A 4259-nucleotide genomic window follows, 5' to 3' on the forward strand; every position below is an offset into this window, starting at 1 on the left:
AGTGATAAATCTGTAAAAGCTCTAGTGGCTCCGAAATCCACCAGAAAAGAGATAAACTCTCATAATTTTATTATCAAAAGAATAGTTGATTTCTAATGACGAAAATAAAGTGTCTAAATAGTTAACACAAAACCCTAACACGAAACGGAATTAAAAACAAAAGTCGGAAATAATTAAACTGCAGTTTTCGAGCCCTAAACGAACACCGATGGCCTAAAAATCCCTAAACGAACTCGTGGGCCCGTTTCCTTTCCGAAAACATATTCTATTAAGCAATCGGACACCGGAGGCCCGACTAGTAAAAATCATTTCAGCAATTTTCGACGATTTGCTTCTTTGTCGAATCGTGCAGCCATCCTTCCTACGTCAGTTAGAGTGATAGATAAAACTTTGTGTTAACATACAAGAGGTTATGAATTCGAGGATGAATATCAACATTTTTACGAGTAACTAGTCAGACTAAGTACTTCGCATAAGTAATGACAAACTAAAAAAAATATTAGCCTGACCAAAAGCTGATATTTGACCACATATTTCGACAAACAAAGTATTATTAAGACTCGATTTTATTTGAATTATTTTTCCTTACCTTATGTTATCTGAATTTATTTTATCTAAAAAAATTAATTTATTATATCTGAAATAAACTTATTTGTGTGTGAAATTTTTTAAAAATAACTTATTTTTTCTAAACTTATTTGAATGTCTGGAATAAACTTATTTGTGTGTGAATTTTTTTAAAAATAACTTATTTTTTCTAAACTTCTTTAAATTTGTTTTATATTATCTTGTCAACTTTGCTTGAAATAAGTCAAAATAAGTCTAACATATCAAAGCCTAAGTTTCTGTTTAGCATGTTGCTCTGATAGTTGCTATTCCATATGTTTAGTAATCTCCGGATAACTCCACTCAAGATCTACCTACAATAACCGGTTAATTAGTGTGAGAATATAATTACAAGAAATGTACCAATTGTTTGTTGGTTCAGTGGTAATTGGGGCTGAACTTGGTAGGAGGGACCGTGTTCGATCTCCCGCAACAACAACTGGGAGGGAACTGGAACCTATTCACCCAGAACTCGTCATGAATCCGGATTAGCCTTGAGGGTGAACCGTGTGCAAAAAAAAAAAAAAAAAAAAAAAAAAATGTAGTGGAATTTGAGTCCATGAATCGAATTTGAGTTGTGTGATTTGTATTAGTCAATAGCTGTGTATTGACTTTCTTGACCTTTTGCGAGTCCCATAAATGGGAATTCAGGAGATTGCCGTGGAAAATAATAGTCTCCAAAGACTTGAAGGACCAAAGTCTTAATTGCCACAAAACACTTCTATTGCCTTACACTGTCAAACGATGTTTATTTTAAAATATTATCAAGCCAATGGAAATATTAAATTTGAATTTGATGATATTATGTGTTTAATTTTATTTAGTGTTAAAAATAAAAAAATTGTGTGGAAGGTAATGAAATAAAACCATGTCTTCTCCACCGACTTATGTTGGTTATTTGATATCAATATGTAATAAGAAGTACGCCTATGTTTATAATTTGATCACTCTACTTCTTTGATATGCTTATTCCCCTTTCCAATCTCCACCTTCTATTTTTGGTCAAGTTGTTACTCCATCCGTTTTCTTTTTTAATGCATCATTTACAAGAACACATATTTTTAGTAGACCAGTGCGAAATTATTATTAAATGGTCTAAATGAAAAAATAGATAATTTATTTATTAAAGAAAAACAACAATGTGATTCATGAAAGTTATAGCATATGAGATATGATGGAACCATGAAAGGAGGAAGTATTTTCGGATATCAGATATACCATGAAAGAGAGAAACAATATACCACTCCTTACGTAATATTTTGAGTGATGATTAATAAAATAGAGACAAATAATAAAATATGGTAGAAACTAGAAAGTTATTAAATATAAAAGTGATGCATTTACAAAAACACATCTATAAAAGACAAGTGATGCATTTTAAAAAAACCCAGAGGTAGTACTTTGTAACCTCCAAATAAAAAGTAAAGATAAATACTCCCTCCGTTTCGAAATAATGGGGACAGTTTACCTTTTTAAGTTTGCCGATGTAAATGTTTGGACAATTGGACATTAATATCTGTAATTTTGTATTCGTGAAATTATAAAAACTTGATATTCCGAAAGTACATATCGAGACGAATCAAACAAAACCCCACACGACTATATTTTCCCTAGTATTTCGAAACGGATGTAGTATGAATTAGAAGTATATTTACCCTTCATCCCAAGTAGGAGTATTCAACTAGTCACCCATCTTTAGACATTTCACAATTTCAGCCAATTCTTGTGAGGTGTGAATGAATAAGAAAGTCAAGGCATGTGATATTATGAAATGTGAATATGAAAGGTCAAAGGTAATGTATAGTGTGACAAAGTCAAGTCAACTTGGGCACATTTAATTATCATTTCCAAGCTTTAAAGAAAGTCATCCTTTTCCTTTACTTTTAATCTTTAAGCTGTCTCTTTTCTTGTTGCATCTTTTGGCCAAAAACGATGGCATTAACTATTTTTCTTGCTCATAAAGTTCATCGATTGAATCGGACCTGGATTCATAATTACTTCTTCTCAATTTCTTATTGTTGTTATTCCAGCTGTCTAGACTATAGACTTTTCAATGATATAAAAAAATACGGTGTACAATACTACATAATTAAATCCAATACGGAGTATTAATACTTTTTTTCATAAGGTAAGACAAATAAATTAGGAGACCCTATGTGTTTTGGATAAACCATTTTACTAAAACGAAATATTAACGTGATTGGTACAAGTAGTTTATTAAGTGTCGTTTTATAGTAATGTGGTTGGTACGTGTAGTTTATTACACTTAAACAAGAGAGTGTACGAAATCATATAATGAAATATCATACCACCAAGCATCTACTTAGAATTGCCTCCTCACTTCCTCATCAGTAATCAATTACACAAGTTAGCGGCGTTAGTGAGTAACTTACATTTTGACTTGGAGGTCACAATTAAGGCTGATCCCTATCAATTGTATTATATTTGAGAGTGGCTTAAGAGCTAACCTACGTACCTAAACTGACTAATATGAAATAGATGTTGGTTCAATAGAATCTTTTTTATTTTTCTTACTTTCTTAAAAAAAAAAAAAAAAAACTTTCTCATCAATCCTCAACTCCTCATACAAGTACTCCTCTTTTCCACTTTGCTTACAACGTACTTTCCACTCAACAAATTTTTTTCTTAATACATTCCACTTTTTCCATACTTATTCCTTACTTTCCTATCATTTATATTGGTTTTTGTGATTTATGTATGTTATTCCAGTAGGAACACGCACAAGGGGGGGGGGTGAATTGTAATTGGAACTTTGGTAAAGTTTCTTGCGGAACTTAGAAACAATCAAGGAACTGAGAATAGAAAAGACAATAACAATAATTGTGAAAACTTCTTGACACTAGTCAAGAAGAGAATTCCTTTTATTATAGTAATACCTCGATTACGATAATCTCTCAAACACAAGTTCCTCTCAAACTTGTGTTCCTCACAGTAATCTACTCTGATTACAACTCTTTTACTTCTCTCTCTCAGACTTAAACTCTAAGTCTAAACAGGATAACTCTATCCTCACTAATACAAAATACAATTCGTGTTTGGATAACTCTAGATATTAATGGTGCTTTTGTGTGGATATAGGGCACTTAGGAACTTTGAATTAACTAGGACACAAACTGTTTTTAGAAAATCTTTGACAATACGTTTTTAGGAAAGCAAGAACTCTTAGAATGTTTGTGTGATTTTTCAGAAAACATACTTGCCCTTTTATAGATTTATCCCTAGGGTTAGTTCCCTTCAAAACCTCAACTGCCAACTGCCAGTGCTTTGTTCTTCACGTCCCTTGACTTGAGGAACAAGGGGAAGACCACTTCCCACGTTTCAACAACAAGGCAGTTAGTGGTTTGACTCAATCAAACCCTAAAAGATTTTCTTCAACAGATTTTATTTGTTTACAAAAATTGTGGCAAATTTTTAGGAAAATAAGTTTTGATAAAATAACATAAAACGTAAATCTATTTTATATTAAAAACTTATTTTTATTTAATTACATGTTTTCATAAAAATTTCTTCCAGTAAAATAAATGACCTAATTAAATCACAAGTTCCTTGAGTACCCTATATATCTTTTGCAAAATTAATATTTACATAAAATTCTAAGTACAGTAGACTACCTAGACTTTTATGTCTTCCTT

The sequence above is a fragment of the Spinacia oleracea genome, chromosome 5, assembly GCF_020520425.1.
Source record: "Spinacia oleracea cultivar Varoflay chromosome 5, BTI_SOV_V1, whole genome shotgun sequence".
Classification (NCBI taxonomy): domain Eukaryota; kingdom Viridiplantae; phylum Streptophyta; class Magnoliopsida; order Caryophyllales; family Amaranthaceae; genus Spinacia; species Spinacia oleracea.